We start from the raw sequence: 13,110 nt of genomic DNA, 5'->3' as shown, positions 1-13,110 counted from the left end.
CATACACAAAAGCAAGAAATCTCTCCACACACTAAATACTAAATAATCTGGCTGAGGGCCTGGATCCTACTTCACAGATCTATGCCAGAAAAAGCCCAAAGGTCAGTGGTGAAAGCTAGAAAGTCTATGAGAATGGGACTGAGGATCTGTGCTAGCAGGCGGAGGGAATCTGAACTGGAGCTAAGACACAATGCTCAAGGCAGGCACCAGAGCTCCGCTCAAAGTACCACAGCCACCTTCAGCAACAGTGAGGTCCCGCGCTCCTCCAGCAATGAGGAAAGCTGAGTTCCCAAGACGAAAGCTAATGTGACAAGCTTCTCCATAAGGCTGAGCAGGGCACCATCTTCCCCTCCAGAGCCAGACAGCAGTGCTCAAGATGAGGACCAGAGCTCCTCTAAAGTTCATGGGGAAAGCCAGCATGACAAGGTCCTCCAGCAGACAGCCCACGAGAACCAGCAGCCTCCAGCAGCTCCAACGGCTTCTCCAAACAGCATCCCCAGCAGTGTTTTGGCGGCTTCTCCTCTTCTGCCTTTATGCTGCTGGCAATAGCCCTCAGGTGGGCCTCCCACACCCAGCACTGGGCTAGTTTAATTCAGCTGGATGCAATAAGTTGCCCACCAGTTAGAAATCCACTACATTGGCCTCTGGCCATTGATGTCACTTTTACTTGAACATTTAAGTGACCTGCCTACCCTTGCAGAGCATATTATGCCTAATATATCTCTGAACCAAAATACCTCAGAATCAACTTGAAAGAGAACAGAGATAGTCAGCTTATGGTGGCAGAGGTGTCCGTCTGTGGGCTGGAGACCACTATGAAGCAGCTCTGAGCAGGACTTAAATTAACCAAGTGGCTTTTTGTGTTAACTTGTGAGTCTGTCTAAGGCCTCAGCCCTTCATCTGGAAGTGGGCTGCAGATTCCTAGTAAGTCAACCTCTGTGAGTCACCAGTCCCCACTGAGGCCTGAAGGGGCCTGTGAAGCCAGGATGCCTCAAGGGACAAGAGAAGGTCACAGCTGAGGATGCCTGCCTCCCACCCCAATTAACTAAAAGGAGACTGCATCTGTAGGCTCCACACTCCTCAAATAAATATTAAGCTGGAGATAAGGTAGTCCCCTAATTAGCATACCACATCACCCGGGGAAGCTTTGGGCTGCCTCCTAAGACCCACGCAGATTCCCACACTTCCTTCCGTATTCCCCTCTCCTGTTTGAACATCACATAAATATGGGCTTCGCAGAGAAGTCCTTGGTGTCAGCACTCCCAGAGAATCACAAGTTTGGTGAGATGGTTTGGAACCTCCTGGAGCCCTAAACTCGTACCACTTGACGCACTGATTCAGGCCCCTGCCTAACACTCCTGAGGAAGATTGCAGGCCGGATCGGGCCCCAATCACTAAGTGATGATACTGGCCTGGTGGTGAGGGACTGCTGCGCTGCTTCTGGGCTGTGGGGAGGGACAGTGCTACAGCAGACGGCACGACGGGGTGGAGCTGCTCACCTCAGGGAAGATGGGGGTGCCAGGAGAAAAGCGCCCTCTCCAAGGCGCTGCCCAGGGAGCTACGTCCTCCACCAGGATCCACCTCTTAGGCTTCCACTGCCCTCGGTGGCACCATCAGCTGGGACACACTTTAGGGACATTTAAGACCTGAACTCTAAGACTCAGGGACAGATGAAAGAGAAGATGGGATGCGCGGCTGCCCACTCTCAGGAGGTATTCCGCTCTGTCCCCCTCATGGCCTGCCTGCCACTCTCCAATCTGGAAGGGAAACAACGCCCACGCATGCTCCCACAGCAGGCCACACATGTTCTGTAGAATCCATTAAATGTCCCAGCACCCACGCAGCAGGAGGCCAGCTCTGCCAGCAGGGCCTGGCCTGCACTAAAACTGCCCGGATAATATCGGCCCACTGGGTGCACACACAGATGCCCACAGCAGGCCCGCATCTCAGCACTTAGCCACAGCAGCACTTGTGACCGTGGGGACGACCCACTAGCTGACGCCTCACTCTTGAGAAACACAAGATCTTCTCCCTCTGCAAGTTCCTGGAAGAAGAGACAGCAGGGACCACCCGTCTGTGACAGTCCCCTGGAGCGCACTGGTTCTGTGTGCAGTGCCCGCGGAGCAGCAGTGCCCAGCCTGCCCACTGCCCACGGGCTCCTTGGCGCCCTAGTCTCATTCTCCAGCCTGCAGGCTGTCTCCCCGCACGCCCCCTCACCCACCTCAGGCACAGGCCCCAGGCCCTGGGGACCAAGTCTCTGACCTAAGGATGGTCATGGAGAATTGGCACCTGCAGCAAACAGAGAAGACTCCAGGATGGTGCTGGAGGAGAGCCAGAGGCACATGTTCATCCCCAGCTTGTCCGCATCTTCATCCCCAGGGGCCACCTCAGCACAACCCTAATAACCTCACTTTCCAGGCCACAGTCTGCATGAAGTCTTATCACTCCCTTCAAGTTGGACGACAACGCAGCACACTTCCTTTAGCTCATACTTGGCCTACGTTCACGGGTACAACTCACCCAGCTGTAGCCCTGGGATGAGCAGCCAATACTGTCTGGTTTGCCCTTGGGGTCAGGATTTTATAACATTAAAACGGTGATCCTTTTATCCCCCTGGGGTTAAGGCCTAGGCTGAGAGTTTGTTCATTAGTGGAGGCACATGAATCAACGGCAGGCCAACTGCCCCTCTGCCACCCAGTACCCCAAAAGAAGGCCACGCCTCCTGAGGACAGGAAGCCTGGTCTTGCAGACACAGCGCGGTTTCCTGGCAGGCTGCGCTCTGCAGTGCATGCCGACCCCATGGTGATGGGGAGCAGGAGTGGGACAGACGCCTGGGGGCAGGAGCAGATCACAGTGAAGGGCCTCGGGCCCCTGTGTGGGTGTGTAGGCCTCCCAGGAGGGACAAAGAGGAAACGGCTACCTCTGCAAAAGCAGTGGCCAAGTCAAGAAAGCCAGGGAAGTGTCCCGTACATGTCCAAACCCAGGCCAGAGGCACCTGGAACAGTGAAGTGGACAGCTAGATCCCATGCAGCAGGCACTTGGCACACGCTGGCCTCCCACCGAGCATGCACATAGTCACAGGTACAGACGGGAAAGCCTCGGGCATGGCTACTGGAGCAGCCAGCACAGTGTCCACTCCCAGAAAGTTCCCCATCAGGATGGAGAGAAGGGTCACAGGGAGCCACCCGGGAAACCCAGGGCCTCCTAGCACCGAAACAGCTCCAAGAGCAGAGCAGATGCAGGGCTGGACAGAGAGCGACAGTGTGAGAACACGGGCTGGGAACTTCGTGTGCTTGGAGGTACAGCCGCCCCAGGCCATGTGCCTGTGAGCTGACGTTAATCATGAAGTAGCTCACGCTGTGTCAGGGTGCACAGCTGCGAGGACGGGGTCAGACACCCCTAGAGAAAGGGGAGGGTGTAGGGTGCAGCTGCCACGTGCCCCGGCGTAGCAGAACAGGGCACACAAGTGCACGGGCCAGCCCCTCACACAGCACACCCGCACACGCGTGCACACACACGAGCATCCACGCACGTGTGTGTACCCGCTCATGCACCTCACTGGAAACAAGACAAACGGACAGAATGCATACAAGTGCATACAGCAGCGCACGTAGCAGCAGCCACTGAACCACTTCCTGGTGGTGAGTCGAGGGCCCCGAACAGCAGCTGGCTTCACCTCCCTGCACACCTCCAGTGCTGCTTGAATATTTAATAGTGCGCAAGTGACACAGGAATAGCACATATTTGCATAACTAGGAAAAACAGGCAATTCCATTGCGAGGAAGCCTTGCCCCTGAAGGCCATGGTTTCCAGGCACTGGGGAAGTAACTGTTGCGAGTCACAGAGCCGGGTCACCACTTCACCAGCTGTCCCAGCTGTCGCAGGAATTATGTCTGTCCACCTCTCTCCCCAGAGAACACCCCAATTCCATCAGCATCGAGCTCCTCCAGAAGCCTGACAGTCCTCTCGTTCTGAAGCAGTTCATACCTGAGCAAACATGGCTGCACATGACCATGTCCCTCACTGATCAAAATAAGTGGAATGACTTCAAAACGTGCCCCCCATTCCCTGTGTCCTCCTCATTACCTATTAATGTCAACCCTCGTAGCACTGCAAGGACCAAGAGAAAACTTCAGTCCCAGATTCTGACTCAAACGGACTTTTTACCACAGTACCCCAACTCCTCAAGCCCTCCTGGCACCCTCAGGCCTTGCTAGTGACCTGGTCTCTGGTCCTGGGGTCAGCTACACATGGACCTGTGCTCCCTGGAGCACTCACACCAAAGCTCTGACCTCTATGTTTTGCTTGCCTGTGCTTGGAGACAGGGCCTTTGAAGGGTAACCAAGGCAATGTGAGGTCCTGGGTGTGGCCCAGTGCAGGCTGGCCAGGTCCTCAGAAGAAGAGGGGCATGGCCACCCAGGGGGAGGCTGGAAGGGACACACTAGAAGGAAAGACTGCATGAGAACACAGTGGCCTCAGAAAAGCCCTCCCTGAGGACAGCTTGGCCTCGGCCTCCCACTTGTATGACTGCAGGCAGTTTTTGTGGAACCCCACCCTGCCTAGGGCCCTCTTGAGCCTCGGGGTGCAGGCCAGGGCTGTCTCGCCCAGGAGTCCCCTTCAGCCTCCACTCTGCAGGCCCTGCTCACCCGGCCTCCCAACAGATCACAAGCCACACCTCTGTCCCCGCTCTGGGTTAATGTCCAGGGGCATTAACCCAGCCCCTCCCCTGGACAGCACAACTGCTCTCTCTGCCCTGAGAGAGAAGAGCTGATCCTGCAGGTCCCCAACAGGAACAGGCTCGTGCCCCACGCAGCCCTGACTCCTGTGCCTCTGACATCGCCTAGGGAGGAGCCTGAGCTTCATCAGTGTCCTGGCTCCTGCGTGACTTGCTCCTCCGTAACCTGGGCCACTGTCCCGCACCCCTGCGCTCCACCAGCTGGCTGCTTCCTGAGCATTTGGACTCCCTGTCCCTCCGCTGGAGCCATTCCCACCTGGCCCACAGGGGCTCCTTCCCTGCACTGAGTCAAGGGGACTGCCTCACGCAGTCCCAAGGGACCTCCCCAGCCCTCTGTTCCTTCACCCTGTCATATTCTCTGCAAGCACCCACCTGTGCTGAAGGGTGTCTCAGGCTGCAGCTTGCTTGCTTTTGCCTCCTGCTGCATCAGCTCTCCGCTGGCACTGCAGCCGGGCACCAGCAGGTGGCAGCACGAGGCCAGCACTGTCCAGTAAGGCACCTGGAGATGGACAGCGGGGTCCCCGTGGACCAGCTCCTAAGGAGGTTGTTTGTCTTTGATCTCTGCTAGGCCTCATCTAATTCTAAATACTGGCCAGATGCAATTGGTATAGATTATGCTAAGTCGTCATTACAATAAAAGTTTTCTTTTTAGAAAGCACTGTGAAATAAATCAGACACACAGCTTGAATATTGCATAATCTCTCTTATATTGGAAACCCAAAATATAATTTTTTAAAATACAGACAAAAAGTAGGAAACAAGCAGAGACGTCCTTTGAAAATGGAAAGGGGATCCAGAGAGAGGGAGGGAAGAAGAACAGTGTGCACTTGTCCCTGTCGCCAGGATCAATGCCCTCGCTGCTTACTGCAAACACTGACCAATGACAAAGTTTCAAAAGAAGCACGGTCAGGAAGAGTTCCAAGCCAGCAGGAGCTGTGTTTCAAAATTTCTTTGCTTAGTAAATAATGTAAAAATGATATTTATATTAATTTAAAACCAGGGTAGAAACATAAGCACAGGACTGCAGCCAGCCTCAGGGCGGAGAAACCCACCGTCACCCTGCCCCGCTCCCTCGCTCCGGGTGCGGGGTGGCGCAGCTCGGCTGAGACATCAGGGGACTCTGCGAAAGCTGCTACTTCCCTAACAAAAGACCCAAGTGGAGCCGGCATGAACATGCACTGCGGCCTGGAGGAGCCACTGCCACCGTGTGGGGTGAGTTTCACAGCCACGTGCGGGTGGGCAGGACGAAGTCAGGACTGGTCCCCGCTGGCCACTGCGGCCGGCCGCGCCACCCTGTCCCCTGCCCCAGTCCGTCGTCCCTGCACCGCGGGTGAGCCCGCCTGAAGCCACCCTCACGGACACACGCTGCGCCCTCGTTCGCTCGGTGCGCGATCACAGAGGCCGAGACTCTGCTCCAGCCTTCCGAGTTGCAGAGAGCACAGGCGGCTCGCCGCAGACCCCGGAGGCCGGGCCGCGTGCGCGCGCGTGCTCGCTTCTGAGTGGCGCTGCTCACGGTCCTCTAGTGCGTGGCGGTGCGGTGGCTGCCCCTGACAGAGACGCCGCGCTGCAGAAGCACAGCGAGCGACGAGAGAGCAGCAACACTCCGGCTCCGAGCTTCCCGGGTGGAGTCCGATCCGAGGCCAGGAGGCCCAGAACCGAGTCCGCTGGACGCGGAAGGCCCCGCACCCTGCGCGTCCACACTGATTTCCGGGCCGCCGCGCCGCCTGCACCGCAACCTCAAGCAAGCCACGGAGCCCTGGACAAACCTTTACCGTGGTTCACTGCTGCCGAGGTGTAGCCCACGGTCGGCTGCTCTGCTCGATTTGGGGCTACACGGTGCATCATGGTGGGCAGAGTGTGCGAACAGGGGAGCTCGCGGTAACTGGACGGAGAAGACTGAGACCGGGTGGGGGCGCCGTACGCCCGAGGCCACGCCCAACGATGTCACTTCCTCCCACCAAGGTCCACCCCCTCGCAGCCACGCCAGGCTGGGACCACACCTCCGACACGTGGCCTCTGGGGACCTCAGGGTCCTGAACACTTCCCACGCTGGATGAGTCCTGGACTGACGGTGAGGAAGCCTGGCCTATGAGCACACTGTCCCTGTCAGCACCACAAAGTGGGCCAGTCCTCAGCGAAGCCACCGCAAGCCGGGGTCCCGGTACACCTGCAGGGAGACCGGTCCTGAAAGCACTTCCTGCTTGTTTTCTAGCCCAGGGGCGTGCTGGGTGCGTAGCCAGGCCCATCCTCAATGGCAGCTTGCTCGAAGTCCATGTAATCCCGCAGCAAAGGCAGTACACAGCGCTGCGTTGGTAGGATTTTAGAAGCCCTCTGAAAGCTTTCCGCTGTGGGCAGTCACGCAAAGGGCCAAGAGAAGAAACTGCACGTTTGTTTTGTAGGACACGGAGGGGGGGGGCGCCCTGAGGCCGGAGGAGGAGACGCGGCGCCGCGGCCGCTCCTAAGCGTCCCGCCAGGCTCAGAGCCAGGCAGGAAGGGGACCCGCTGACGGTGGGGCTGTGCTGTCGGTGCAGGGTGAGGCTTGGGGTCTCCATGTCCGCTCGCGAGGTGCCAAGACTCACCGCCCGCCGGTGACAGGACACGGAGGCACTGCCCAGGGTCGCAGGAGTCCTCCCATCCCAGACTCGCAGGATTCCAGGAGCCTCGGCCGCCACCCTCGCTGTCCTCACTGTCATTCTGCCGAGTCTCCTCCCGCCCCGCCGTGACAGGGCCCAGCCTCCCCTCACCCCAGCCACAGCACATCCTGCGCCCTGGCATGCCCTGCAGAAGGCCTCTGCAGGCCTGGGTCTCGTCATCCCGCGTCCCAGCACTGGCAGGAGGGGACACTCATCAGTCTGAAGGGAGAAACCTGGGCTTGGCTTTGGGTAGAAGGTAGGACATGCAGGGGGAGAAACTGGGTACCAGGCATCCTCCTGGTGACGGTGAGGGACACAGAGACCTCTGCTACAGACACGGGCTTGGGAGCTTCACTCTGAGGGCGACACCGGATATAAATAACAATATGGCTTCATTAATTAAAATTTTAGAGAGTTTTACCTGCTCAATTATATAAAAATAAAATGACTTAAACTAAATATTTAAACATCTAGTGGCTTTGCCAGATAGCTCAGTCGCTTAAAGTGCCGCTTGGGCAAACGCAGTCAGGCTCATAGCACTGCGGACTCCCAGCTCCAGAAGCTGAGCCAGACCCGCCCTCAAGGCAGCCTGAAATAGCCCAAGAAAACCTCCTTAATGGTCTGGCCAAATAGCTCAGAGGATTAACGCTCCTGCAAGCAGGTTCAGGGGCCGGGGTTTTGATCCGCAGGCCTGCCGTGCCAGTCCCGGACCCGGGGCAAGCTGAGATGGCAACTGAGACTGGGCGTGGTGGCACACGCCTGTAATCCCAGCACTTGGGAGGCGGTAAACAGGAGAATCACTATGAGTCCAATCCAGTAGTGAGACCCTGAACACCCTGTAGACCCTTCCCTAAAATACAGAAAAAATAAAATAAAACATCTAAAACCAGAAATTCTGGGACACCAGGTCAACATCCATTCTCGTGTTCCCACACTGTGAGGGTTCCTGAGCCCCAGGACAAGGCCGGTCAGACAACATGGATGCAGACTCCGTCTCCGTGCAAAGCCAGGCTTGTGTTGCTTTTTGCTTTTAGTTTATGAGGGAGAGGTATATATGGTTTTTGAATGTGACGCACCTGATGAATTTGATATGAAAATAACCACAAATAAGGAGAGATGTGCATATTAGTTAAATTAAAATATAAGTACAGCTATGTTGAAGGCCGGGCTTAGCTTGGCCAATAACTGGCTGGGTCACCTTTACAACAAAAGGAGTAACAGAGTTGTATCCACTGTGTCAGGTGTCAAACCTGGTGTTTTTAACGTTCTCACTAAGTCCTCACAACAATGCTAAGAGTCAGGGATTCAGTTTTAAAATCACCCCACTTTACAGATGGGCAAGTGGAGGCTCTGAAATGTAAGGCACTACCTTTGGAGCAGGTGGGAGCCAGGCAGGCCAGCTGCAGAGCTGCTGGCCCAGCCACAGGGTGGAATCTCCAGGACTGGCTGGGTGGGCAGCTACCCTGAAGCGAAGACACACAGGGGAGTAGGACAAGTGCCACGCTGTCACCCATCCTCGCTCCTGCCCCACCTGCCCACTATCAGTAGAGTACACTCGGAGGAAGCCCACCTGGGACTTGAGACCCGTGTCTGTGGGAGAGGCAAGTCAGTCTCACAGTCGCACAGAGAAGCACCCCTGCCCTGCCGGTCCCGGCACCCCTCAGTGTCCCAGCGCTCACTGAGTTCAGGAAGCGACACCCATGACTCCCCCGGGGGCGTCTCAGCAACATGGACATCACCCCTGGAGAACTTGGCTTTTCGGAAAGACTCGTCCCTCTGAAGCAGCCTCCCACGGCATCATTGTGGAGCTGGGTCCCTCCGCACACACCTCACCGAAGTGGGTCCCCGCGTACGCGCTGCTGTGCCCCACCACAGACCCTCGGTGACTAACACACTGTAATCAAATGCTCTACGAGCTGCCCACACATTGCAGTGTAGAAGGCATGAGGATTGTCTCAGTCACTCTTCTCTCTTTGCTGGGACAAATACCCAACCCAAAAATGAAGGAGGGAATGGTTTATTTAGCTCACAGTTACTGGAGTTTTCAGTCCATGCCGGGCTGGCTCCAAGGCAGAGTGGCACAGTGCGGAGAGCAACCTTTCATGGTGGCGGCAAAGAGCAAGGGCAAAATGGAGGAGCAGTGGCAACAATAGCTACAGAGAGGAAGTCGGTCTCTCTGTCTTTCTTATGTTACATGCAGGCTACCCCCCCCCAGGCAGGGTATAGCGCTCACACCCATAATCCCAGCAGTACTCAGACCCAGAATCCCTAATCCCAGTGGATCATGAGTTAGTCACAAACTCTAGAAGTCTACCCCATGACTGTGTGAGGCTTTGGGGGACACTAGAGACAAACCATAACAAGGACGGCTTCTGGACACGCTGAGGACACAGGCACCTTCTCCGCGAAGTACTCCCCAGGGCCGGCTGGCCTTGAGGGGCTGCACTCCTATCTGTGGAGGACTAAGACATCTTTCTATGGGTCATCTCAGTATTTCCAGAGTAAATTCTAAATTTCCTCTACGGGGGAAATTCAAATTCTTGTCATGCCACAGCACATAGTTTACCTTCTTTTACTTATTTTTCTTCATTCTCAGATTGTTACCTTATGAAAAATCACAAAATCTAACTCCTTGAATTTGAGAATAAGGTTTCTTGTCACATATTAAACAGTGAGGAAATTCTAGAAATATGATTCCAAAATGAGCAGAAATTGAAAGAGTAAATTTTACTTTTAAGCAGGCCTGGCCCACCACTGGGCTGGCCAAGCGTCTTCTGTTTTACAACACAAGCTCGCCACCTGCTGCTCGGCTGGTGAACCTGGGTCGCATCGGGAAGCTCTGCCGGCCTTCCTCCCTGCGCGGTGCACACACCTGGGCCTCGGTGCGCAGGCAGAGCGCTTCTCGCAGCAGCTTCCCGAGGCAGGCGGGGCTTGGCCCGCAGCCCTGAGCCGGTCCTGCGCAGAGCAGGACGTGCGCGACAGCTTGCACCAGGGCACGGAAGGTGTCCCCGCTGGACGTCCGCACACGCCCCCTCCCACCCTTCGCCCCAGGGAGCCCTTGTGCAGCCGCCAGCCGCCCGCAGCCAACTATCGCGCTACAGAACCCTGTTTTAGCTTGCTGTCACGGTGACTGGAATGAACCTTCAGGGCTGGTGGGGGCCTGAGACCCCGGAGGATGGAGTCCAGGTCCTCGCTGAGCTCACAGGACGGCGTGCGTGCTGGTGCTGCGTCTGCTAGGGGAGCGGTTGTTTGGCCAGGGCAGTCCATAGGGCTGACTCTTCTCAGGGCTGATCTTGGTAGCAGACGCGGTAACTTCACCGTCTGTCCCCCCCTGACCACTTCAGTCCCCTGAGAAGGGTGAAGGGTGTAAGAGTTGCTAGTGGCCAGCCCAGCTTAGGGCTTTCCCAGCAGAACTCGGACTCTTACTCAAGGACAACACGGCTCCCTGCGGCAGACCCCGAGCAGCTGGCCAGGCTTCCTCCTCCCGGCAGCGCCGCCCTCCCGAGGCCTGGGCCAGAGCCTCCCCCGCGTGTGGCCACACACCCTTGGTGCAGTGCAGGCCCTGACACAAACAGGCAGAGCCCAGGTTACAGCGGGGACGCAGAGCCCTTCGCAAAGACTCGTGGGAGGGCTCCAGCCGCAGCAAGGCGTTCCAGTGCAGGACCCCGGGGCCTGCACGGTCGCTTGTCCATGAGGCCAGCCCTGGCCACCGGAACATAGCCCCGAGTCCTTGAGTAACCTACAGCTATGGAGACCAAGCTGTGCTGGCTCTTTGGTTTATGCATCAAGGCCTCTGGAAGCCCAGGCTGTTGGCACCACAGGGCCACACAGTAGGAAAGCTGCCTCAGTCTCCCTTCTGCTTCTTCCATGTGTCACATGGCCACATCACCTCCTCCTCTGACCCCACAGTGTCATCCACACAGGTGGACATGAGCCTATCCTTGTGCTGCTGCTGTCCACCTCACTTGAGTCTGACGCGCGCATCAGAGCGCTGACCCCTTGAGGCCAGGGACTAGGAAGCTATTTCTTTGTAGTCTCTGCGGAGGCTTCACTGAGGGAGGCATCTGGTGGTCCCCATTCAACAGACAGACGCTGGTCATCCAGTCCATGCCAGCCAGGCCGGAGGCCCATGTCTCTCTCACTGGAATGGTGGCCTCTGCCTTCTGTCCTGTCACATGACCAAGTTGATTCCCTAGACAAGAACATCAGGTGATAAGGAGGCACTGCAGAGCCAAGGGGGCGATTGGCCCAGATGCAGAGAATACAGTGATAAAGAAGCACACGGCGTCTCTGTCCTGCTGGAGCTCCCGGCTCCCCGTCAAGTTCGAGTCAGAAGGCATACTGAGAGCCGGGGGTGCAGAGTGCACGCCAAGAACGCGTGAAGCCCAGGGTTCAAATCCCAGCACTGGACAAAAAGAATGGATGAACCAAACAAGGGACAAGGGAAGGCTTGGCAAATAATTTATTGAAGGCATCTTTTCATGCATTTAAACATCAATATACCTTTTCCTATTTCCAAATTACTGGGATTTATAACAAGTGCTTAGGGAAATTGTTTCCTTTTCTTCCTCTAGTTGCATCCCACAAGTCCGAAGTTTTTCTTTTCAAGATTTTTAATAATTCTTTGGTACCAAAAATCTTAAGTCATTTCTGGAATAATAAAGGGAATTATTCGTTTGCATACATAAAGAACACATAAAAATGTAGTGCGTTCATTTTCTAGAACTGCTACAACAAAGGACTATAAAGTGGGTGACCTCAACAAGAAAGCTTTAATGGAGTGCTTCTGAAGGCTGGAAATCTGAAATCAAGGCATTCACAGGCCGGGCTACCTGTGCGAGCGGGAGCGTCCACCTCATGACTCACTCAGAGTCCCAGTAGATTGGAGGTGGGGGCACTTTTTGGCCTGTGGATTGTTCTCTGCCTGATTTTCATGTAGCATTCTCCCCCATGTGGATGTCTGGGTTTAAGTTATCCCTTTCTATCAGGACACCAGTCCTTTTGGGTAGAGCCTACCCTTCTCTCCTGCGTCTTCACCTTCCCTGACTGTGTCTACAGTAACAATTTCCAAATCAAGTCCAAGTCTAAGGCAGCAGGGTTAGGGCTTCAGAGTAGGAAGTTGGGAGAAACACAGTTCTACACGAGGTGAGATTGAATGCTAAGGAGAAGGCTCAGAAGTGGGGAGACACACGGTAAAGGGTGAGAGAATTATTTGCAATCAAAACCACACCCTTGATACACGTGACCTGCCCACAAGGGATGACTCCATGACTGAGCCAAGAAAAAGGGAAAAAAGAGGAAGGACGGGGGTGAGGAAAAGGTGTTAGGTGTGTGTAGATGTGTCCCCAAAGCGTCACACAGTCACAGAGCTTCTAGAGTTTGGGATTGGCCAGTGGCCCAGTGCTGGGATTACGGGTGTGAGTACGACACCCACCCTGGGATGCCAGCCTGCATATACTCTGGGGGAGGGAGAAGGGCTTGCTCCCTGCCGCGGCTCCTCCCTGTGCTCTTGCTTTCTGCTGTTTTCTGCCACCATGAGCTGCTGCTCTCTGCATGAGCCATTCTGCCTTGGCGCCAGCCAGGATGGACTGAAACCTCCAGATACTGTGAGCTAAATGAGCCTTTGCTTCCTTAATTTTTGGTGTCAGCTGTTTCGTCCCAGCAATGACAGAAAAGTACCAGAGACACAGGGGAAGAGAAGGAGAGAAGATGGAGGGTGCGGGAGGAAAGCCAGGTTTCGGC

The sequence above is a fragment of the Octodon degus genome, unplaced genomic scaffold, assembly GCF_000260255.1.
Source record: "Octodon degus isolate 3935 unplaced genomic scaffold, OctDeg1.0 scaffold00052, whole genome shotgun sequence".
In the NCBI taxonomy this organism is placed as follows: domain Eukaryota; kingdom Metazoa; phylum Chordata; class Mammalia; order Rodentia; family Octodontidae; genus Octodon; species Octodon degus.
This window is presented reverse-complemented; position numbering follows the sequence as displayed.